We start from the raw sequence: 26,006 nt of genomic DNA on the forward strand, positions 1-26,006 counted from the left end.
GGGTGAGTAATTACTGACAGAATTTTCATTTTTGGGTGAACTAACCCTTTAAGTTATCCAATGTGCGGCATGAAACAATGAAAAATATCAAATATCGTCCATCTAAGCAAAAGACATTTCCTTAGCATTTTTTGTATTTCTGATATTTGGTAATTGGTAAAAAAAGATATGAATCATAAAAACACGTGAAAAGAAAAACAGCTTTAAATGTGATCTCATGTAGAAATCTACGCTTGAAAACATGCTCTGAAAAACAAACAAATACTGAAGGAAGGATTTACAGTTCTACAGTCAAACTGAGACATGAATTTAGTTTCGTTTTCACTCTGTTTGCTCTGTTCCTGTTCTATAGTCTCCTTAGTTTGTCAATTAGTTTACATAGTTCCTGACTCCACGTACCTGTTCTGTTTCATTTTTTAAATTACTTTCTCTGAGTATATCAGCCCTGAGGCTAAAGTCTACATTAATCTGGATACATTTGAAAACGGCATTTTTGTTTCAAAACACCTCCATCTCCATCCACACTAGCATATTCAAGGGTTTTTCAAACGTTTTTTGTCCACACTGAAACGTCAGAAAACGCTACATTCAGTTGCACATGCGTAAAACCTTCATAAAATCTCACTGAAATGATACAGATGGAACAAGAAATAAGTTATCACAATTCTCCTGGCAGGATCATTTTATTTAGCACAATATCTCACCATACACTGATGCATCCTGGTCGCACTCAGTCACAATTATATGTTTGGTCTAAAACACAACTGTTTTGCCACAGGACAGCAAATGCGAGTACAATTTTCTGTCATCTTTGCAGGACTCTGATATGAAGAGTGTGCAAGGTAACATATTTTAGCAACTGTATGAAAGTGAATAGCACATAAAAGGCACAGTACCAGTATAAACATGAATATCTATTGGTACAATATGCGTCACACATGACTAAATGTGTTAGGGCTGCACGATTAATCGCAATTTACAATGAAATTGTGCTTAAACCGATTTGGCTTATCTCGATTTTGAAATCGCAAAGGGTGTGAATTTTTATTTTTATTTTTTTTTATTTTTTTTATGCGCAGCTTGTCATTGATGTACGGCTCTGTAAACACTGCTCCGTCTGAAAGCACTGCGAGTTTGATTTGCTTATAATGTGCATTTGAAAAAGCAACACGCATCAGACATCTTTCTAAACATGAGAAGAGAACCTCTTGTCCAACAAAAGACAACATCCAAAACTCACTTCATAATGATAGTTGAGCATCCTTCTGTGAGATGATGTGGCTTCTTACACAGAATAAGGCAGTCGTGTTTTTATTAGTCATGTTTAATCAATCAAAGCGTTTCGATCTTCTGTTTATTCAGCTACAGCGATAGTATGATGCCTATAGGGATTTCCTGGAATGATGTGTCTACTTCTGCGGGGCATATTTGGCGTTCAGATGGAGCATTATTTACTACCGATCACAGAGTCGTGCTGCACTGACAAGCTGTGCATAAAATTATCGCAGCCTTTGCCAAATCGCGTGCGGTTTAATTTCGATTAATCGTGCAGCCCAAACATGCGTAATCGTTTTCAAATACACAGTTCACACTACAACGCAAAAACAGCGCTTTCAAATTTATCCAATTTGGAGAGCATTTTCAAAAAGGTTAGTTTTCTATAAAAAAAAAGCAGTCTCAGTGTGGACTGAAGGCCAAAAACAGAGAGAAAAAGATGCGTTTTCAAATTAAATTGTGGACAACAAGTGTGGACAAGGACTGAGTTTCCTTAGTTCATTTGTCCGATATTGTAGTTTTCTATAAAAAAAAAGCCGTCTCAGTGTGGACTGAAGGCCAAAAACAGAGAGAAAAAGATGCGTTTTCAAATTAAATTGTGGACAAGTGTGGACAAGGACTGAGTTTCCTTAGTTCATTTGTTCGATATTGTAGTTTTCTATAATAAAAAAGCCGTCTCAGTGTGGACTGAAGGCCAAAAACAGAGAGAAAAAGATGCGTTTTCAAATGAAAATGTGGACAAGTGTGGACAAGGACTGAGTTTCCTTAGTTCATTTGTCCGATATTGTTTGCATCATAGTGGTTGTTTTCCTGTTTATCTCCTGGGTGTTCTGTTTGGATTGATTAAAGACTGTTCTGATTTCCTATTCCCACATCGTGTGCTTCTCTATAGCACCCACTGTTACAAGTAGTTTGTGACTATAAATATTAAAATTTAACGGACAAAAATATTCAGGACAATGAAGGATCTTTCTTCCTGTTATTTTTTTCGAATCTGCATTTTGGCGGATAACTGCTCAACAGATGTCTGTTTTAAAACAGAGGGTGAGTCATTTTTCACTCATTTATTTGCTTAATAAAAGCCTACTTTAAAATATCGTGTCTATAGTGCATTTTCAGTGTTTATTCCCCCAATACACTGATATTAAGGCCTTTTATGAATTTTAATGAGAAATGTATCCCAAGTAATTCAGAACATGCTTAGAAGTAGTGGAATTATACATGTTAGATCGACAAACCAGTGACTTCACAATAAGACTGTGTTCAACATGGTTTGAGGGAGCGAAAGGTCTCTGTCTGGCCAGGATGAATTTGGAGGATTTGACTTTAGAAGAGCAGAGAGACTCTGGCCTGCAGGTTGGGTTCACTTTTTTCTGACCATTAAAAGTGCAGAACAGTGATTAGACCTGACAGTCAGGGCTCAACAGCCAGAGGAAACCAACCTCTAACCCTCTCTGCATCGCCTTCCTGATTGCGAATTTGCTTTGCTTCTACACTTACCAGTAGGATTATTCATCCTCCAAAATAGCCCTGTACCCTACACTGCATTTTACTGTCCTGAAGCAGTACAGAGGGTCAGCAAGATGCTTTCAGCAAAAATGTCTGATCAGCATGAATCATCACATTACATGAAGAAATAGCTGTTCAGCAGTCATTAGGTGATACATAAACAACTGGTAAGAACATTTTTAATATTATTCCACTTCTTCTGATATCACTGAAAGACACATGTGCACGCATGTATTTCAGGAAGATTTACATGTAAACTACATATAAAAAATGACAATATGTGTTTATTGTCAGTTGAAATCCATCATTGTCTGATCATTGTCAGAACTGGACACTCACCAAATTAGTCATACGGCACAACACACAAATGGATAAACCAGACAGAAGCTTTATTCAGTGCAGGGCATGAATAGAGCTTATAGATGAAGTATTGCATGAACTCTCTGTATTCCTCTTTGAGTCGGGGGTATGTGGGCAAGAAATGTCTTCAGAAGGATGAGATCAGCCTTGGATCAGAAAGGATAAAGTTTCATTCATTCCAGTGAGCTGGCAGGGGAACAGTTAGCATGTGAATTGTCATCAGAGAGCTAATGAATCCTCAATCAGATGCTGATACAAAGAAGACCACATTCTGACTTCAGACTTGTGATGCAGCCTGGAATTGAACCACACCATGTTGCTTCATTTGGCCAGAGGAGAACTCTCCCCCCACTGAGCCTGGTTTCTCCCAAGGTTTTTTTTTTTTCTCCATTCTGTCACGTAATGCAGTTTGGGTTCCTTGCCACTGTCACTGTTGCCTTTTGGCTTGTTTGGTTTGAGACACTTAATATTCAACAATATTACTCATCAGACTGCACTGACTCTATTTGATGAAAACTGAACTGAGCTGGGCGATGTCGTCGCTGTTTTCTGCAGAGCTGCTTTATAGCTGAATTGAACTAATTTAATAATTGATGGTCTCACAACGGAACTGAATCAGCAAAACTGAACTGACTTCAACTGAACGATGACACTTTTTTCTATTTAGAGATGCTTTACTGCCAAAATTAACTGTACGTACATTGATCACTGTAAAGCTGCTTTGAAACAATCTAGGCCCATTGTATAAAGCACTATAAAAACTAAAAGGTGACTATTAAGACAAAATGAATGGATAAAAGCAAAAGGTACATGGTAACATGTCGTCCCATCAATTTATATGTTTGGTTCACTCCAAGGACTATCAGCTGACTTACTGGTTATCAACTCATTATGAATCAGAATCAGAATCAGAAAGGGGGTTTATTCGCCATGAATGTTTGTACAGACAAGGAATTTACTTTGGCAGGAAGGTGCATACATATAACATATAAGGTACAGGATATAAGAGCACAAGAACACACATGGGATACCTTATAAGGCAATGGTGCAAATATGCAAAAGTGCAAATATAGCAATGAGCTGAGAGTTTATAGTTTAAAGACAGTGCAGCTATGACAATGGTTAAGAGAATGTGGTTTAAAGTCAGTGAAAGACACAGATCAGACACATCAAAAGGTTCTCAGTTCTGGAGGAGCAATCCTGTTAAAATGATAAGGAATATCATACACAGGCCTAATTCCACATATTCACGCAATAATAAATAGGCGGCAGGCCTATGTAAATCATTTTGTGTATAAACAAATAAACAAACTGTTCAGTGACACTGGGAGTAGATGATGCCTGCTGATTTGTAAAAGCATCTGATAAATGAATAACCTTAAATGAGTTGGGGTTTAATGAGCTCCGCTGGAACCGACTCAGATTTTGGCGGAATATCAAACTGGTTCAAGTGATTCAGAAGTGATACCTTGAAAAGTTTCAACTACGAATCTGACATCACAAGGCCGTGCAAGCCTTGTTCACCGCCAGCTCAAACCGTCTGTGCTCATTCATTTTCAATGAACTGACAACATGAGCGACAGCAACGCTCAGCAAGAACACCTGTGTGTTCAGCAAGTCGACGAAGCTGAGAAAAGTTTAACTTTATGTAAAAGCGGATCGACTTGATGTTTCAGTACCAATGGGAGTGAAGACACAGTGGAGAGCACGTACACTATGTGTCAGATCAGCTAATGCTAATGTAGGCTAATGTTTAACGGACTTAATGGTGTTGATGATATTTTCTTTCTCATTCTCTTTGTATTTTCATCAATATGGTACTAGATTCTACTATTCAATTGAATATATAAACAAATTAGGTCACAAGTAGCCTATAATCTAAAAGTAGCTAATCAAAAAGTAGTCATATAATATTGCATAAAAGGTGTAGCCTAATGTAGGCTAATACATTACGTAGGCCTATGTAACTACAATTTGTATCATGTTATTTGTATTCAGTAATGGACAACAATAAGTAATCTACTCAGAACTGGCCATATAGCCTACATGCACAAAACTACAGCTGGGGTAGCTATTTGCATATATGAAAAACATAAGTAGCCTAATACAAATTTAAAGTAAACTTAACATTAAGTTTATAAATCAGTTAATTGCCTCTTCGAGTTCACATCCTAGACTACTGCCATGTGAATTGAATCAGTCAAAAGTAGGCTTTTTTGATTTCCTGTCACAGTGTTTTTACAAAAGAGCAGAATGTACTGTTCGAGCAGTCGCGTTTTATTCATATCATCTCGATGTATTATTTAATAATGTGTGTCATGCTGTGTCTGTGTGAGAACTCTAGGCAGTGCTGTCGGGCGGCGTGGAGCACAAGCTGACGCGCGGCTGCCGCTGTTGCTGTGAACCGCAGGGATGTGAGAAACGCGCCGTGTACGAGAGAAGAGACAGACAGGTCTCCTGACAGCATCAAAAGGACAGGACACCTCTCTGACCTGATTCAGTGAAAAACAGGAGGCGAGGAGCAGGTACTATGTGGCCGCGTTGTGGGTGCTTGCGTGCGGCTCTGAACGCGCGACGATGTAAAAGGCAGCGCTACGGATTCTGCGGCAGTTGTGATCGGGAATAACTGGGATTGGAAAACTCAACTCAGCGGGGCATGGAAAACCACGCTGATCACTGAGCAAATAATCAACCAGACAATCATTTGCAGACGTATTCATTGTGTGCGCCTTTAGGCGCACCGTTCTTCGATCGATCACTACAGTGGAACAGACACACAGTGCATTTGAATGCGAATTTATACTCAAGGGGTTCGGTGCAAGTGATTCCATAGTTTCTACCCTGCTCAATTCAAAGCTGCCGGAAAGACCTTACAGTCAGGTAAGCAGTCAATATACAAGTTTATCAAGCCGCCAGACGACAAGATAGTGCAAGGTTGAGAGTGACGTTTTAGGAGCAAAGTGAATTGGAGTCCGCATCTACACTCCGTATGCTATGTTGCACAGTCAACTTAGTCTTCTGTTTTTTGATTAGTGGAGAAAATCTTAATTTTCTTCATTTTAACATATGAAACATGTATGCACAGAGTGATACAATAATATTAGAAAACGTTGCATAAAATAGTTTTAGATGAATTAGATAAAAGTCACACTGCAGGACACCCCTCTGACTGGCTGACATGATGTTATATTCATTTAACATGTTAGACTTTTAGTGCTTGTGATTTTTATTTTTTATTTTTTTTACAACGCTAATGGCATGAAATAGCCTATTCCATAGAAACTTTTTTAAATAGATGCATGCAGTGCATTAAAATAATATTTTTTAAAGCAGTGTCAAGCCATTAAAACATTTTTTCCTGTAAATTAAGTGATTTTTTTTTTAGCTGTAGTTCCAAAGATTCGAAATATATAAGGGCACTGCCAAAACATCTGAAAATAATCTCTAAAAGCCCCAGTATATTATACAAAAATATTTTTTGATGTAAAAACAGGGTCCCAGTATACTGTAGATCTAGCATATCAGATTATTTATCTTTAAAATATGGCATATTTGGGTTAATTCCGACCATTTTCACCTTCTATCAGCATATATCTGAGCTTAAACAGATTTCTCAGTTGCTTGTATGCTAATGTTTCAAAGGAATTTTTTTACACATCCTTTGAACTGACACTCATTATGCAGATGCACCATTGTAGTGACATAAATGTGTTTATTCATAATGACATAATTCATTAATCTTTATAACAGGATCAGGTTTGATATCAGTGCTGATTTGAATGATGTTTGGTGCTTATGTTGAAGAAATGCCTTTATCATCAGGTACTCTAAAGCTGTGGAATGTTCAAAAGGAGTTGATCTCTTTGTGTCTTGTGTATTGGTGTTAAATATTCTCAAGAGCCAGTTTTGCACATCAAACAGAACTTCCAAACGAAATACATATCATAGAGAGTTCTCAACTACAAAAGCAAGTGGGCCCTTTCACATTTACAATCGTCTGGATGTCTTGCGTGTGTCTGTAACTAATTTGGGAGCGGTTGTGTAGAGCTTGACTTGTAACAAGGTTTAATAACTCACTACTGTCTGAAATGCTTCTCTGCAAATTAGCAGCACAGTGTGTGTTTTATGATTCTGTTCATTCTTAGTCACTGAGATGCAGTTGCTATAGTGAGTTGGCCTCTTCATAGTCTCTAATCATCCACATATTCCCACATTCTGCTAGAATATTGAGGGGGTTTTTTATTAATTTTTTTGAAATCTTTTACTGAAATGTAAGATGGTTCTCCTCTCTTTCAGCCTCTCTGCCTACCTTATACCCTTTGAGTGCTAAACCTCATCTATAATTTAATCAATCTCTCCCTGTTAATATGTCATTTCTGAAAAGCATTTTCTATTCAGAATATTGTTTAAGATAACTTGTTCATGCTCTAAAGGAGTGCCAAACCAAACCAGCAAAGATAAAACGAAGAGAAGTAATGAAGCCGACATGACCCTTCAAACAGCTGGGGGGTATTTTAGTTTGCATAAGAGAACAAACACGTTGGTGGCGCTTTACATGAGCTTGTTTCCTATGCATTTCAATTCTGGAATTTTAGAATTTCCTTATTAGATAAGTAGATTACAGTTTAGTATATGTTATTATTATTTTTTACATAACTGACCAGCTGCAAGGCTGTGTCGTGTTAATCGGTTGTGTTCATCATACATTCAGTGCTCTGGGCTGTTATTTATGCGTTCAGTGGTGTGTGAGATTAATTAGTCTGTATATCTGAGAGTTATGAAACTCCTCTGATCGGAGGCTGTGTTCCATGTGACTTGCTATCGGACACAAAGCGCCAGATTTACCAGAGTCTTTAGGACATATTTGATGCCATGTCAATCACCAGATCAGTGAGACTGCAAAACCTTCTGTCATAAACTGGGTGCTCTATTTTCAAAGTAGAGCACTACATTTTTATCTAATATTCCTTCCATTCAGAAACTGCACACAACGAATGTAAAACAGTTAAAAAATGATCAATACTTCAAACTTTCTCCCTCAGGATTTCAGAATTGTATTCCAACATCTAAAGATTTGTCTGTTATCTTTACTTCATACTTGGACATTTAGTTGGTAAAATAGTACATAGACATGCAATCTCATGTAATGTTTTAATATTTCAGGTTTTGTCCCAGCATCAGGTACTCTTTAATTAATCAAGGGCATTTAATTAATTTTAAAGCAGTCAATTAATGACTTTAATCACCAGTCATGATGTTAAATATGACACTGCAACATTTTATTTTAATTTGTGATCAACTGCTGTTGCTCGTATTGCAGTTCTTTGCCTAATCAGAACTGAACTGCTATTCAGAAAATGAATTATTCAGTTCTGCTCTATTACTCGGAAATCAACTGGTAAATCTGGCCTGAATGTGTCAAATCTCTGCTGTTGCTCAGTTAGATAGGGAACTAAACTAGAATTTAGCAATCCGGTGGAGGAAATCAATCTGCTTTTTCCTGGGGGGTTGTAATTGCTGAGTGCACATTGAATGTCATATTGAACTTTATCCATGTGTCTGAAGCCAAATGTGGAAAAGACAGGGCTATACCATCATGATGTGTCTCTGCAAGATTTGAGAGAAACCGAATTTATTTACCATCATTTTACATTGTTTACCAACTGCACAGATTATAATCAATATTTTACAGGTAGACATGTCACATCTGAGTTTTCAGTGTTTCGTCTAACATTGGGATTTCAACTAGTTGCCATCCATTAAAAAAAAGTAATTCAAATAATAAATCTTCAGGACTGACAAAGAGTTTGGGAGGCTGTTTACACCTGTAATTTAGTGCTGACCACTAGCTAATCGTGCCATTCGAGACTGATGTTAATAGCAGATATTAACAAGGGCTACACTGCCATTCAGTTCCTAACATATATTTTTTTTTCCAACAACAGCAAGTCTCTGGACAAAAAAAGTAATAAAATATCATATATCTTGTTTTTAACAATTGTCCCCGGAACTCTGTGGTTCTTCCAAGTGTTTCTCCTTGATTTATCCTTTATGGCTTTGGTTGTACTGTATGTATTCATCACTTTACTCTTAATTTCCTGTTATCCTGTGTGCTGAGTGTACTGTATGAGTTGAAGACTTACTGTCTATCGCTGAACTCTCTTCTTGACCTTGGCAGAGTTTAAGTTGATTGCATTGCTGCAGATGTGTGTCTTGGCCTGCATACAAATGTGCATGTCTTAAAGATGTTTCATCATGAGATTATTGCTTAAGATGGAAAAACAAATGCCCTGCGTCCAAATATGCATACTTCCACATAATAGGTGGAAAAACAGGATCCGAGCTGAGTATTATGTCAGAATTCACAGTATTAATTAAATAGTAGGTGAAATTGATCGGGTGACCTACTACTTCTGGCAAGATTCTGAAGTGTGCTTTCAATGGACACTTTACTATTCCATGAGGCCATAGGAGAGGATTTGTGAAAGGCAGTGAAGTGACACAACTGACGGCGTAGGTCACATGACAATGACAACATGGCGGATATAGTGCGTCATACTATAGAGCTGGTAAGTCCCGCCCCTTCCGCTAATCCCCCTGGACCTCAAAGTTGAAAAACCGTCAATGCAAGTGAATGGGAGAAAATAATTATTTTCTGGTCCCGTTTGAATTTTGCCATGAATGTGAACATATGTTGTCCGTGAATTTTTTATAGAACTTTTCGTGTAAAGAATGCTACAATTTAGCGGGTAGAAGTTTGATACGGTTAGACTTTGTGTGAAAGCACTTTGTGGACTACAACTCTTCGCTGCTTTCGACGCGTTTGAAACGTCACCACCACTAGCACACGGCTCTAGCTCACGGATCCCGCTAAACATGACTGTGTCTTTGGTGCACTTCACCGCCTTCTTTCAGGGAGAGGACAAAATCGTTGAGGTTGGTGAAAACCACGGGTAAGTCAACTTTATGGGGTGACGTCACATAGGCGACATGTAGTCTTTCTCGTTATGTCTTTTCCACAACTGCTAGCCGAAGAATCATACCATATACTGTCAAACTCGTAACATGAAAGATTATATAAACAATTCACAGACAACATATGTTCACATTCATGGCACAATTCAAACGGGACCAGAAAATAATTATTTTCTCCCATTCACTTGCATTGACGGTTTTTCAACTTTGAGGTCCAGCGGGGTTTTACGGAAGGGGCGGGACTTACCAGCTCTATAGAACATACTTTTTTAACGGTCGTGAAGCAAGTTTCAAACCAAATGTAGTACATACCTGTACTATACAGTATGCGGTTTCGGACACAGTTTTGGAAAGTTCCAACACTATCTCTCGACCAATTCGTACGAATTCGTACGAGTGATAAAAAGGTGGCTAATTCATATGAATTCGTACGACCTCACTCACTTAACTTCAGATATTGCATTTATTGTATCATCAAAGTTCAAGAGAGGGGTGGTGGATGTGTTTAAGTCTTTTATTTTCAGTTGAATGAAAGGTTTGTGCGTATTATCTTTCTTTAATCATCCCTGTCCTCTGCTTGACCAATCGCTGAGGCACAGCATCAGTGCGAGATGAAATCATCCTGAGGAAGATCACACTAAGCTCTTTGAGTTGAACTCTTGAGTCGCAGTAAGTGATGTTTGCATTTAAGATGCCTGAGCTGTCAGAGGATGTGAAGTCATGCCAGCATAAACATAAATCTGTTGTTAATGCTTGGCTCAGAAAATGGTTTCATTTTAAAATTCAACAGCTTTAACTTACTGGCACTTTTAGCACTGATTGAGTTTACTGGCCGTTCAGAAACTCAAGAAAGTGTGTTATTTTTCAGATGGTAAAATACTTTTTCCTATTCCAGCTTAATATGCAGAGACAAATCTAAGTAAACCATTAGTGTACACACTGGCTTGCTTTGTTTGTTTGAGAATCCCGACCATCCCAGCATAGCAAAATCGACTCAGCAAATTGTTTGAGTTTGGGGCAGGGCAACGGTTTGCTCATACAGTAGTAGGACAGCAGGAGTTTTTTGGGAAACCTGTTTGAAAACAATCACTTTCTTGCAGTTGATGCTAGTGATACGAATATGGCTCACTTCGCTATTAACAATAGATGTTATTCACCACACTAAACATGCTCACTCATTTCTGACAGCATTATCAACAAACAATTAGGGCTCAAAATAAGACTTTTTGATGGTGTTTCCTCTATTTCTCTTCATCAATGGAGAAAAGATAATCTACTGAGCTTTTTGATCTGTTACAAGGAAAGCCTGAAGAATGGGTTGAGTGCAGAGCAGCCGTATAGATCTCATCCAGATTTTAAGATTAGTCCCGGATTATCACCAACACTGAGCTTTTTCAGTAAATAATACTCAAGTAAACGCGGTTTGGACAGGTGGTGGGATATGAGAGAACAGAGCAAAATTTTCTTCTTTTTTTCTCTTGGTTTCCTATGCAGCTTTGTAAATTTATAATAATTCATTAAATTAATATATAATTGACAGTTGTCCCTGCTAACCAATTTCTTGCATGGAAATCTTTTATCTTTCATATCTCTCATAGGGCTCATTGGCCACATATTAAATTAAATTTGGTAAGTGAGTCAGGTCCTGATCACTTACCATTCATTAAGGTTTATTTTTTGCGATAATGATGGGCTTGACTGTTTGTTACATGTATGTTATGAATGTTATATCTTACATAATTTACACATACCTCATGCAAAACTTTTTATGAATCAATCAGTTGGCAGTCTGGCCAGTTGGTCTAATGATTTGCTTCTTAATTAGCTTCTGTTTCAAAAAATGAAATGTAAAAAATAAAAAGTCTGGCCAGATGTTTTAAATCCTCTGTGACTGATATATACTGTACGAACCTTCACATGCCCACTGGAATGAGCTGGATGCAGTCTGGAGAGGTTTGTGTGAGTTATTATGAAGGTGTGAGCAGGGGGTGTTTGAAAGCTGGCCTCCAGATGCTACTGTTTTGTCAACCTTTTACAGCTAAGCCATGACTAATTTATTTACTGCATGGATGATGGACCTTAGGTCGGTTTGATTAATGACCATGTTAAAGCAAGAATCTTGCTGTTTTAGATCAAAATAGAGAATGGATTGTCACACTGGAGGTAGTATAGAAGTGAGACCAAAAGTAGAAATGCCATATAAAGATAGGGAATGTATAGGGCATGATACCATATGAGTAAAGTATCTAATCCTTAGTCATTTTTATATAAATCTAAGAGGTGTATCACCATGTAGCCTAGTTAGGGACTTGCAGAAGACAAAATGAGCTATGTATAGTGGAATTAATGGGACCCTTTAAATATCTATCAGTGTGACCAAAACATCACATTCTCAGTCATTTTATGTTAATGTAATGGTATACATCACAATATAGTTAATATAAGGAATTGCAGAAGACAAAACAAGCTATGCATAGTGGTTCATAAAGGTCAAAGGGGAATTAATGGGAACATGGCCAGGCTAATTATAGGCTTTTTGACTTTATCGCACATAACCAAGATAAAGAGGCCGGCTGCTGACAGTTAGAGAGATTTATAATGGTGAACTAATGGTGACATTATTCAAGTCTGTTGGTCTACTTTTAATGATGGAGACCTGACTATAAGGCAGCTTCCACAGGGGCCTGGCTTGAACATTTGGTAATGATCTTGAATGGTTCATGTGGTTTAGCAGATGGAGGAGAAAGTGTGATTTTTTTTTTCCAGCAAAGAGTTTCAAGGACTGTAGGAGAAGGAAATAAAGTACTTATCCAAAGAGACAGTTATAAAGAAGTCTATATGAAGATGGAGGCATTCTGTTTAGTTTGAGAAACTAGTGGCTGATATTAATCAATAACTGAATCATTGTGAATTAATGAATTTGATGAATTGAAATCTGTAGATTCATTAACTAATTCAAACCATTGTTTCATTTCATCAGATATGCTTCACAGCTGTAAGGCAGCCATCTCAGTCTCTTTATTGAAGGGTAGACTGGTTACTGAATGTGACCCGCGATAATGAAGAGCTGATTGTGTGTGCGAGAGAGACACAGAGGACCCTGAGAAAGACGCTCCTGAAAGGGAGAGAGAACGAGAATAATAGGGACTTGAAAGTGGTCTTGAGATAACATTCACCTTGTCAGTAGGCTTGCAGCAAGCAATAATTACCCACTGAGAATGGCAGACCTATGCTTGTTCAACACTGAACTCTTCAGTCGGCTCAAAGGACGGCCTTTGTGGGTGTGTGTGAACCTGAGAGGGTGGCCGTACACAGGGCCACCACACTCTGGGGTCCTGCCAATGTTCACTCCCACTTTCAATCCAATCAGGATGTTGGATGAAATTACCAGACACAATGGTGGCAATGTGAGATCAACTTTCACCAATGGAATGGAATAGAACAGAATGAAAATGAATGGAAGTAAATGGCTTGGAATGGCACTCTGAATAATGGAATGAAATAGAATAGTGTGGAACACATTATGTGTAACAATAGAATGCAATGGATGGAATAGAAGGAAATAAAAGAGACAGGAAGGACTGTGATATCCGCTTGCTCTGTAATGCACACACAGCTCTCCCGATCCATGGAATTTAGCCGTATTATGCTTAATTCCTTGAAATTAATTCCTATTCTGGAGTAATTAATGCACTCTGATGGAGATGATCAGTGAGAGTGAACGGGAAAGATAAACAGACTGCTGCTGTTTTAGGCTTTCCTCTGTCTTTTTTTCACCCGTATGCTGTGTTTGTTTTATTAATGCAGTCATTATACACCTGGTAATTACATGCTAATGGTGCAGGATCAAATCCGAACTAAAACAACCAAAAACACTGAAAATAATTAACCCTGTTAACTGAATGTAATTTAGACTGAGAGTAAGAGCATTATTGTGAGGTTGTGGGTCGCTTTAAATGGGGGGTAGCACAAAACATTGAGTGATTTGGATAATGTAAACTGTTCACAATGTCTTTAAGGGCATTTTTGCTTTTACAAATGTTACAGTAATGTGCATACATAAGCAAGAATGCTTTGACTTGTTTTATTGACTTGACACAAATAATGCTTTTGTACATATTCACTTTTGTTAGTTGGTTTATCATTCATCTCAGCCTCCCTAAAGATCTGTGATTATGTGATTTCTCTTCAGGTTTACTAAAAGCAGTGGCTGTAAGTCGTTAATAAACTTAAAAGTTTGTAACAAGCTTTTTCTTTCCCTTTAGTCACTAAAGGAGTCCAATGCACACCTAGCTGTCCCAGACGAGTCCTCCACATCTCTCATGCGAATGCTCTCCATTCCCTTGAAATCAAACAAGGTTTGTGTGCCATTTAGAATTGCTGAAATTGAATTGAGGTTATAGATTTGCAGTTTGAATTTGAATGTAAGGAAGTAAAATTAAAATGAATTGAAATGTAACGTAATTCATATAACTAAATTCAGTAAATTCTTTATGTCATTCAAATTCTACTTGGATTGTGGGCACTAATTCTTAATTAAGGTCTGAATTTTGCCAAGCCTGGCAACCAAATACACCACAGTTAATGAGACCATACTGACACCTGTCATTTGATTGGTTTATTTACAAAGTTGGACTTCTCACACTTAAGTCAAGTTATACCTTTTAAAAGTTTGGGGTCGGTAAGATTTTTTTAATGTTTTTGAAATATCACAGATGCTGCATTTATTTAATCAAAATACAATAAAAACTGTAATTATTTCTGTTTAAAATAATGATTACTTAATTTATTACTATGATGACAGCAACATTTTTTAGCAGACATTTTGTCCTTTATTCACATATAAACATTGATCAGCGAACATAAACAGAAGCTCAACCTAACATGCCTGACACGCCAGAACAAACCTCATTGGTTCTTGCAGAAGCTCAAACGTTCTGCGGTAACACACGAGAATGAACCTTACTGGTTCTCACATGTCAAACAAACATGCTTGAGCTTCCGTTTACCAGATCTGATGTGTGAGTTGATGAATGTTAATATGTGAATAAAAGCCTAAATTCAATCTGTTCATCATATAAAGCGATTGTGTCTCTTTAGAAAATTTGGACTAAACCCGCTCAATTCATATGGATTAGTTTTATGATCTCTTTTTTAACTTTTTAAAACATCAAGGTGTCAAAGTTGCGCAGCTGTCTATGGAAAGGAACAGGTTTGGAACGACATGAGGATGAGTAAATAATGACAGAATTTAAATATTTGGGTGAACTATCCCTTTAAGCCCCCCAAATTTGCCCTTGCCATTAACAGTCCTTATTCATAAATAAGGGCTACGTTAAGATTGAGGGTAAATATTAAACTCATCCTGCACAGCTCATCCTTCAGTCGGGACTTGTTTCATCCCTTGTCACCATGCAAATAACAGTCAGTAGCACTCTGTGTAACAGCATTAACACAGTGTTTTATAAACAGGATTTTAGATTTACTCTATTGAGACTACAAAAAATGTAAACCTCTGTGGTGGCAGTGTGTCTGTGGTCTAATGAGTCAGTCTTCACTTACACTGGCATGAGGCATTTCCCATATCTCTGTAGAATGTGTTTACTTTGGACAAATCATCAAACACTTTGCTCCTGCCAAAGAGGAGAGCTTAAACAATGCTGTCAGGCACATTAGGAATGTTAACATCTATTCCATGGTGGTGGTGGGGGGTCTGACTTTTAGTGACGTAATGGGTACGAACAATTGTGATGTGCAATTATTCTGTCAACAGAGGAATCTTATCATTTCACCATTGTTGAATAAACCTGCTGAATAAACACAGGTCAGGATAGAGACCGTGTAATCAGTCAAAATGGCCAAAGTCTGCTTCACGCAGGTCGGATCTGACAACCGGACTTCATGATGATGGAGGTTTTCTTCCCCCCCCAGCTAATGTATTAATATATTTCTGCAGCAGATTATTATAAACACGCAGTCTTTTCTTTCTCATGCAGGCACCTTTCTTCTTGTTCGCCCCTCCCGTTTGTGTTCTTCCGTTCATCTCGTAGTTCACCCTACTTCTGCAATTTATCTTCCGCCCACTCTCTCAAGACTCGCCAGCTCTTTGTCTTGCTCTCGCTCTCTTTCGTAGTCTCTTTTTCTTTTGCACTCTCAGCTCATTTTTTATTCATATTCAGAATGGTTTCTGAAAGGAAGAACGGAAACTTCAGTGCTGCATGCGGGCGCTCAGCAACAAGGACATTTGCAGCACACACCCACTCACAGGCGCTGACAGGCGTCTTTTTGTGTGCATGTACGCAAGCCATGTGTAGCCTTCAAGCACACATTTTTGTTGTCCCTGACTCTTCATCAATTAAAGGGATAATTGACAAAATAATTATATCACCCTCATGTCATTTCAAATCTGTTTGATGTCCTTTTTTCCGTGGAATCCAAACATGGATATTCTAAAGAATGTGCTGGTCCCTCTTTCCCATGCAGTTAAAATGAATTGGGTGCTTTCAAGTTTCAAAATAGGTTGCAATAGCATCATAAAAGTACCATAGTTTGGGTTCTATATATTTTTTTTATTCTATATATAAAATTTTAGTCTTAAGTCTGTCAAAGTTCTAAGAATTACATCATTTTACTCTTATTCATAAGGAGGTATTTATCTGACAAAATTATTTCAAGTCAAGTCACTTTTTACAATACAGATTGTTTCAAACCAGATTTACATTGAGTACAGCAGCTCTAGAAGAAAATAGTGTCATTGCCCAGCTTGGAATATTTTGCTATGAAAGGACGCTATGCCCTGGTAAAATATTGCTGAAAAATCCTGTAATCCCCCCCCCTTGATAATATTTCAACATTTATCAGCTTTTTAGAACTAATGATGCCAGATTGTGAATGAATCAAGCTTTTGATCTAATCTGTCAAACGGTTTTAAGGTAAACATTTTTTTGAATCAACGATTCAAATTGATTAATCGTTTAGAGCGGTTTCTCACACCATAATAGTAACAGGATGTTTTATAATACAGAAAACAAAAAGAGCACTCAAGGTGGATATTTGTAGAAAAAAGACAGTGCAAATGTCTTCTATCGTTTGTCAGCGATGAAGCAGCTCTTTATTACATGTGCAGCTTGAGAATGACTCAGACACTCAGTAAGAACTGATGAAAGGCTAGAAATGGCTTGTTCAGTCTGAATCAATCAAAAGAATCAGATCAGACTCAAAAGAATAATTTGTCCATGAATTGGAGATGGCTATTGGAAATGGCTACTTCTCTCAATGGTCAAGGAGAGGTAGAGCAATGTCATCAGATTTTTTTCAGTGAAAATCATATGGCTTTCATATAGACCACTTTTATGATATCTTTATAGTGCTTTTGTGTCCTTTTGAAGTTTGACAGCTTCAGTTCCTGTTCATTGTAACTGCATGGAAAAAAGACCAGTACAGAATTTCTCCTTTTGTATTGCACAAAAGAAAAAGTCATACAGGTTTGGAAAGACATGAAAGTGAGTGAATGATGACATTTTTGGGTGAACTTTCCCTTTAACATGGAAAGACTCAGTAGAACCTTCTTTATTGGTTTCTTGGTTCTCTGTCTCTCTCTCTCTCCTAGTCTCTCAACTCAGGAAGGATTTGAAAGACACAGTGCTCTCCTGACACACATCAAGAGCCGAATTACGTGTTCCTCCTGCTGTTCCATTGCTCTAATGAGACTAACCCAACTAGAGCTCTAGCTGAAATGAACGGTATTGCACTTAAATACTCACCCAGCAAGCCTCTCTTCTCTTCTCTTCTCTTCTCTTCTCTTCTCTTCTCTTCTCTTCTCTTCTCTTCTCTTCTCTTCTCTTCTCTTCTCTTCTCTTCTCTTCTCTTCTCTTCTCTTCTCTTCTCTTCTCTTCTCTTCTCTTCTCTTCTCTTCTCTTCTCTTCTCTTCTCTTCTCTTCTCTTCTCTTCTCTTCTCTTCTGGCAAGGAAATCATTTGGGTGGGAGGTGAGAAAATAATGACTAATATAGCAAGTTTTTGTGTGAAAATTCAGCTGCATACCTGAAATCAGCAATTGGTGTACCAATGTATTTTCCCCCCTAAAATGTAATGAAATCTTACAATTTTTATAAGAAAACACTTTACTATCTTCATCATTTGCTTATTGCTCATTTTGTTATTTATCAGGGTTGAGTCTGAGTCACCTTTTGAGAGGAGTCAGTCTAGACTAAGAGGCTTTAGGAGCAAAAGACAGACAGGATTATAGTGTCTCACAGTCAGTTTACTGTAAAGTTTAGATGTCACATTTTACTTTGTGTCTTAGGCTCATTTACAGTACCATTTAAATAATTTTAGGAGTTTTTTTTTTATTAACCAATTACATAATGTAAAAATTATTTACATGCTTAGTTGTTATCAGACCTAATGTCTCAACTTTATTTAGTTTTTACTAATGTTAATTTAGCAATATTTGTATATTATCTATTTATAATATTTGTATATAATTTTAAATAATAATTCATAGATATTTTTATTATATGCATAGAAAATACTTTTTTTATCGGAATCATGTTGACAGCTGGTTTTTTTTTCCTTCTTTTTTTTCTGTATTAAAATGTCCTATGCAGCATGTATGTGTGGGACAAATTGAATATAAAAATAGAAGTATGTTTTTTAAGTAATTTAGATCTTAGTTGATCTGAGTTGAATTTGACTTGGGATTTGTACATTGATTTGTTTTTGTTTAGCAGAAGATTGCACTGGCGTTATGCTGTGAATTGATCTGTATCAAGGCAGAAGGTTCTTGGCTCTGATCTGGTGGTCTGTGTTGAGTGGGTGTGGGTGTTTGACTGACATTAGTCAGATAACAAAATCCATCCTGGCCAGGCTCAAAAATATTTTTATATTACTGGCCTGTTGATCCCTCTCCCTCTTTTGCTCAGATATGCTGAGGTCAGCGTGTGGCAGATTGAAGTAGATGGGCAGGCTTGTGTGTTTGTATTTGATTTTGTGATATTACTGTGGGCCAAGGGTTTATGATCCCTATATAAGAATATGAGGTCTAAATTACAACCAAGTGAGCCTTTGTTAACCCATTAAAAAAAGAATACAGTAATTTTGTATGTGATGTGTTGTAAATAAAGCGGGAAATCGCCGGGGGTTGGGAACAGCGTCCAGGAAGGGAGAGCCACACTCCTGAGGAAAGATCAGTGAAGCGTTTTTTCCGGCTTGGCTATAGTGTGGAAAAACAGACTGTTCCTCTAAGTTAATTAATGACGCTGTTGACCAAAGGTGACACAGGAAACACTGCCATAGTGAACTCTGCTGTGAGTGTGTGCATGTGACTGTTAATGCTTGAGTTGCCTTATTCAGCTTATCTCTTGATGTTTTCCTGTACATCGAATCAGCTTGCATCAGTCTCTGTAATAAAAACAATGTTTGTTCTAGGAGCTAAATGTGGTGTTTGACTGATATGAATTGCAGTAATAAGTATGGTAAAAAAAACAGTCGTTATAAAATGTTTAAGGCGGTAATACTTTACAATAATGTTTCATTTTGTTAAAAGTAGTTAACTACATTAGTTAATGAATTAACAATGAACATTACAGTATTTAATAATCTTTGTTAATGTTAATTTCAACATTTAATAATACATTGTGAACACTTTGCAATAAGGTCTCATTCGTTAACAGAAGTGAATGAATTAACTAACATCAACTAACACTGAGCAACATTCTTACTGCATTTATTAACCTTTGTTATTACACGGCTCTGTGGAATGCTTGATTCTGATTGGTCTATCGCGCCATCCAGTGGTATGTTATTCCTCGATAACAACCGCTGAAAACAGATAACACAGGCTCATCCGGGTTACTGAAGTCAGCAGTGCTGGCTAGGAACGTTTTTTCCTCGTGGAAGTTTTGCTTTTTGTGAGCTAATAACATTAAAACTCAGTCGAATCAATATTTTGTGTACAGTTATTTAATTATGCCATCCAGTATCATGGCCTCGCTATCTCTTGTTTCATAACTAACAGGTACAATTTTAAAACAGTTTAATCTGAAATCAGTATCTCTTATCCCCATAATTATTTATGTGGCGAAATTCTGTGTAATAAGTGGTATGACTGTATACCGTATCCCTTAAATGTCCGTCTAGTTTGAACTTGCCGCGCAAGCAACTGCTTATGTGAGGCATCATTGAATATATGGGGTTTAATTCATCAAGATGTTAGGTCTGGCAACTCACCACGGCTCAATCCGAGGGGCGGGATAAACGGTTGTCTTTCATATTCCCATAAATAGGATAGCGCTACAACCAACCAGAGCGTTTTCCCACCAGCGGAGCTAGTAGATTAAACTTTTGCCGTATCTGGTCAGCAAAACTACGAACACATCTTTTTTAAGAATGACTTAAGTGCCGTTCTTTGTTCTTTTCTCAAAGAAAAGCTTAACTCCCAAGTCCTCCAGAGTCGCGGCCAAAGCCGATTCGAAAGACCGCTGTTCGCCAGCAGCAGCCATTCTTTGTTTTCAAGTAGCAGGGAATTCACACGGAACCGTCACAACTCTGTCGTCATTATGTTAAGCCCGCCCACCGACTCTATACACGATTTGATTGGCCTGACTAGAGTTTGGTTTTTCCAGCTCGAAAGTCAACGGAGAGTTGCTAGACTACACTGGCTGCAAAATAAATTTTGCTGCCGCTAGGGTGCGTCTAGATTTCTAGGCTAGGGTTTAATGAGAATAACAGCAAAACATCTAATCAGTTCAGTGCTCATTATCTTGATTGGAATAGCTTGAAAGTTTCAGGTCAGTCATTTTTGAAATACAGCTATTACTTGGATGCATAGCAATCATTCAATGAGTCAGATATTTCTAGATTTATTCGCTTACTTTTCTGCCTGCAGACGTCTAAGAAATAAAAAGCATTAAAAGCTCTATTTGCTAGGCCTTTTAGATAGATTGACAAAGTTCACCTTGCATGTGTCAAGAGTTATGTTCTGTTTTGGTCATGTTTCTTTGTGTTTTGGTTCTGTCTTCCTTGTCTGCCTGTTTGACCCAGTTTCTCAGCTTTGATTATCATTCTGGGGTGGTTTCCCGAAGCCAACTATGGTCGCAAGTTCCGTCGTTACCAACACAATTCAATGAAACTTGACCATAGTTGGCTAACAATGCTTTTAGGAAACACCCCCCTGATCAGCTGTTGTTAATTAACTTGTCCTTGTGTATTTACAACCTGTGTTCGTTCTGTTCTTTGTTCTGTCTACGTCAATGTTGTGGTATTGTTTGTGGTATTATAAGTTCGTTTCCATGAGTGCTTTTGAATTAAAGACCTTATTTATTCGTCTTTGTGCGCTTACTGGTGTACAACAACTCGCGACAGCATGACGCAGACAGTTTCATACCATTTTAAAATTTGGGATCGGTAAGATAAAAAATAAATAAAATAATAATAATATATATATAATATATATTTTTAAGAGAAGTCTCCTATGCTTACCAAGGCTGCATTTGTCTGCTCAAATACGGTAAAAACAGTTATATCGTGAAAAAATTTTTTTTTTTTTATTTGATCATATATAAAAGTAATTTATTTCTGTGATGACAAAGCTCAATTTTCAGCAGCCATTACTCCAGTCTTCAGTGTCATATAATTCTTCAGAAATCATTCTTATATGATGATTTGGTGATCAAGAAACATTAATCAAGAAACATCAATTAAGAAACATAAGGAACATTCTTTTTATTAGCAACATTAAAAACAGTTATACTCTTAAATATTTATTTGGAAATTGTGATACATTTTCTTTCAGGATGGATTTTTTTTGTAACATTCTAAATGTCTTTTAATGCATCCTTTCTGAATAAAAACAAACATTTGAAAGCTATATGTAGCACAAAAAAATTAAGATACAAATGTGATTACATTGTTGATTGTGAAATAATAAACTGATCATCATTTAATTGTTATATAAAGGTGCAGTAAGTACCTTTTTCATCTGTAAATATAACCTTAGGTTTACAATTATATGTAGCTTTTCACAATGGACATTGTCGCAAACAATTGCAGTAAAAATGTCTCAGATTCTTAAAGTCCTCTTCTAGCAGTTCAAAGAAATTGTCAATAATGCTAGCCAAATGTAGTTACTTTAGCACATTGGTTTGTTCAGTGTATCTTTTTTGTAGATGTGGCAAAACTCTTTTTGTTATCCTTTAGTGCTCAAACTATAGATAGAAATGTGAATCATTTAAAAAAAAAAAAAAAAAAAAAAAAAAACCCTGTACAGCCTCCCAACAGTTGATGAACTCTACACACGTTTTAATACAAGATGCAGGACTCATAAAGTGAGCGGATCTGAGGAAAAACAAGCATTGCCAAATGCTCATACAGTATGGAATATCATGAGCAAGATCAGTGCTATTGTACAGCACATATGTGATGGGATTACTGTTCTTTCAACCTATTTTTGTTGGCTCCGTTTCACTCTGTCCATACCTCCTTCTGTTTCCCCAGATGAATAAAAGCATGAGGATTGAGGGTAATGGACTATGTAATATTATAAAGATTACAATGAGGCACTTCTCTCCAATCCCTCAGTTTAAGCTTCACTGTAAAACCCAATGCTCTTATTGTGCTGGCCATAGAAGCATTACAGTCACTATTAGCTGATGTTAGACATTTTGATTGAAATAGCTTCTCAGTGTCAGCACAATGGAGATACAATTAGACATAGATATTCCCTTACCTTTGCGGTCTAATACATTCATTCATATATATTTCCTCTTTTTGTCTAGATGCCTATTTTTAGGGTTTAATCAGCTATATCTCATTTCCTACCATGCAGTTTTAATGCCATGGTTTCATGACATGTACAGTATTTCACTGTTATTTTTAGGTTTTGTTTTGAGCTTTATGTATTTTCAGAAGGCTGTTAAGTGCAATAGAAAAACTGTTTAGATTTTTTAGTTTTGGTGTAGACCTGACCCAGCAAGCAATAGCCGTCATCTCACCGCCTAGGTTAACTGTTAAAGGTACTGTAACTTTTTCACTCTACTAAAGCATAAAAATACCATAATATGGTTGCAGATATAGGAAACATGCTGAGTTCTGTTGGAAACTTTATTCCTTCATCGAAGCAAGACAAGGAGATGTTGGGATATCGTTCAAGCAGAAGTTATTCTTTATTGAGGACTTCGCTGAGCGTTGCTGCAGTCATCCAAAAAATCTAAATCTAATACAGTATGCATTGTAGTTATATACATTCCAAGGGGGAGGGATTACATAGAGGCGGAGACTCCGAACAAAGCATACAAAGGTAGTGATGATTTGATTCTATCAAGTGAAAAAACAGTTTGGCAGGTTATCTGGCTTACATAAGAAAAACAGACCCAATCAGCTTAACACTCTGGGCCCTATCTTGCACCCAGCGCAATTGACTTTGTACACGGACGCATGTATCATTCCTATTTTGCACCCGCGCAAAGCGGACTTTTCCCTCCACAGATGCACGTCGGTTAAGTAAGAAATACACTTGCGCTCCCCGGGGCGGTTCAGCGCAGAGGAGGCGTGTTCCGGCGCAAATGTTCCCTCATGCTATTTTACAGGTTTAGAAAACAATTGCGCCACTGACCGAAAAAAACCCAGTTTAAAGTCAGTGGCGCGTTGCGCATGTTATTCATATGCTATTTTAAGGGCGCATGCTTGGCCTTAATCAATGTAGCGTGTGCACTAGTGATGCGCGGGTCGGCTTTTTTTCCAACCCGCGGGTCCCGCTTTTATGAAATTATTTGGCCCGCCCCAGCCCGCCCCGCACCACTGTATCTATTTTTACAACCCGCCCCGCCCCGCACCCGCGACCATTAAATAGACATATTAGGCATTGTAATGTAAATGAAAACAGCCTTTATTTCAGCCTGAAAGTGCTTGGAAACATCGCCAACTGGCAATAACAGACGATTCTGAATATGAACCATAAATCAGGTCATATTAATAAGATAATGATTTAAACATTTTCAATATTTACAAAGCAGCGTTTGTATTCATCTAATTCATCATTCACCTTTTTTTCTTTTAATTATGTAAAATCCCGACCTCAATTTCTCCCGCACCTCATCTTCCATCTTCACTTTTATTTCTCCGTCTTTGTTGTTGTGGCTGGCGGCGGGAGCTGCTTGGCGCGAGCTGCTTTGCGCGAGCTGTGTCACGTGACGCCAAAGGTTTGGGGAAATCACGCAAGTTGCATTGCTACGGCGTTATCAAAGAACCTACTAAAAAATATGATTAGATTGATATTCCCAAATATTTAATATGGGCTGGACATTGCATGCAACATATATGGATTTTTATTTTATTTTGTTTTTAATGACCCGCCCCAACCCGCCCCGCAAATAAAGTGACAATTTCTTTACCCACCCCAACCCGACCCGCGGGCTACCCGCGGGGCCCGCGGGTTATGAGACGACCCGCGCATCACTAGTGTGCACAACTACATCTCTCATCTACACACAGACCCAGCAGTTATCATTTTTGCAAATCATACATTATTACGATAGATAGATAGATAGATAGATAGATAGATAGATAGATAGATAGATAGATAGATAGATAGATAGATAGATAGATAGATAGATAGATAGATAGATAGATAGATAGATAGATAGATAGATAGATAGACATTTTATTATAAAAGCATACATCTAGCTTACACATTTACCCAAATTATCATACGCCTGTTTAACCGAAGTTAATTTGGGTGTGTTTCTCCATCCCCAACGTCCCTGACGAGAACGTCGGTCTCCTCGGCCTTGAACCGCTCCTGTCGTGCACCTGGCAAATCCGCCGTTATAATAGGAATCCGCTTTAGAACAAGCGCGTCTGCTCTTAAAGGGAATGTGAGATGTCGCTCTGATTGGTTTATTTCACGTTACGCCCAAACCACACCTATGAATAATGAAGCTACTTCAGACCAACCCCTTTTAGATTAGCGCCAGGCGCAAGAGTCATTTATCCCGCCGGGAAAATAGCAACAGCTCCAAGACCCGCCCACAAAGTTACTTGCGCTTTGCGCTTTGACACTTGCGTTTCAGATCATTAAAATAGGGCCCTCTATTGCATTGCTAATCCAATTAGCCTAACGATTCAACGTCTGGGCCAGGGGCTCCGAAAGCCATTTGGGCTCCGAAAGCCATTTGCAGAACAAAAGGAGAAAACAGGAATTGCAACTTTGCTGAGCAGAATCATTCGTGTGATATCATCATCTTAACCTTAAAAGCTAAATACAATATTATTCACCATGATGTTATGTAAGGAAGCATATCTGAAATAGATTCTTAAATTTGTAATCCTTCAGTTCACATACTCGTTACTCTGAAAAACACTTCTACAGCCAGTTATTTTACTTTGAAATGTGCGTTCCGTGTTGGAATGTCTGTTTATGTTTTTGTCTGTGTGATCTCGCCCACTATTAGTTCACCCAATAGTATTTCGACACCCCGGGATGCCAGCTGGCAGGAAACACAGCTTATTGCAGCCAGCAAACAAACTGGGTCAGAGATTGTAGATTCTACCCAACCTTAAAAGCCTCGGTATCCATCTAAAAATCTCTACGAACGAGAGCATATTAAAACGCGAATAAATCAACTCATCAACTTACAGTGTGTTAGTCTCCTCGGCTTTCATTGTCAATTGTGCTCGTTCCTGTTGCGTGTCCTCAAACTGGCAACCCGCGTGAGCGTTGCGTCTGAAGTGGAGGGGGCAAGGGAAACAACAATCTCCAATATTTTGAATTTGGACTGCAGTACCGATTTCGACCATTAGCTGTCATTCTTACAGACTGCACCTTTATAGACCCGATATTGTCCGGCTATTAGTAACCCAATTCTAGCCAAAATAACCTTGAATTTGGATA

At 37.8% G+C, this 26,006-nt stretch overlaps 1 protein-coding gene across 5 annotated transcripts in view; it reads left to right on the forward strand.

Annotated features, from left to right (window-relative positions):
* Window positions 1-5,445: 5,445 nt before the first annotated feature.
* The window catches only part of wscd2 (WSC domain containing 2), a 48,616-nt gene continuing 28,055 nt past the window's right edge, over window positions 5,446-26,006 (forward strand). The window contains exons 1-3 of one of the 5 annotated variants that reach the window (XM_084413571.1): window positions 5,579-6,024; window positions 14,385-14,477; window positions 17,729-17,861. The gene's annotated coding sequence lies outside the window, so the exon portion shown is untranslated. Of the gene's footprint in view, window positions 6,025-14,384; window positions 14,478-17,728; window positions 17,862-26,006 lie in introns of all 5 variants that reach the window. The other 4 variants (XM_084413569.1, XM_084413572.1, XM_084413570.1 and 1 more) reach the window with 4 other exon arrangements.

The sequence above is a fragment of the Rutilus rutilus genome (genome assembly GCF_951802725.1).
Source record: "Rutilus rutilus genome assembly, chromosome: 7".
Taxonomy (NCBI): domain Eukaryota; kingdom Metazoa; phylum Chordata; class Actinopteri; order Cypriniformes; family Leuciscidae; genus Rutilus; species Rutilus rutilus.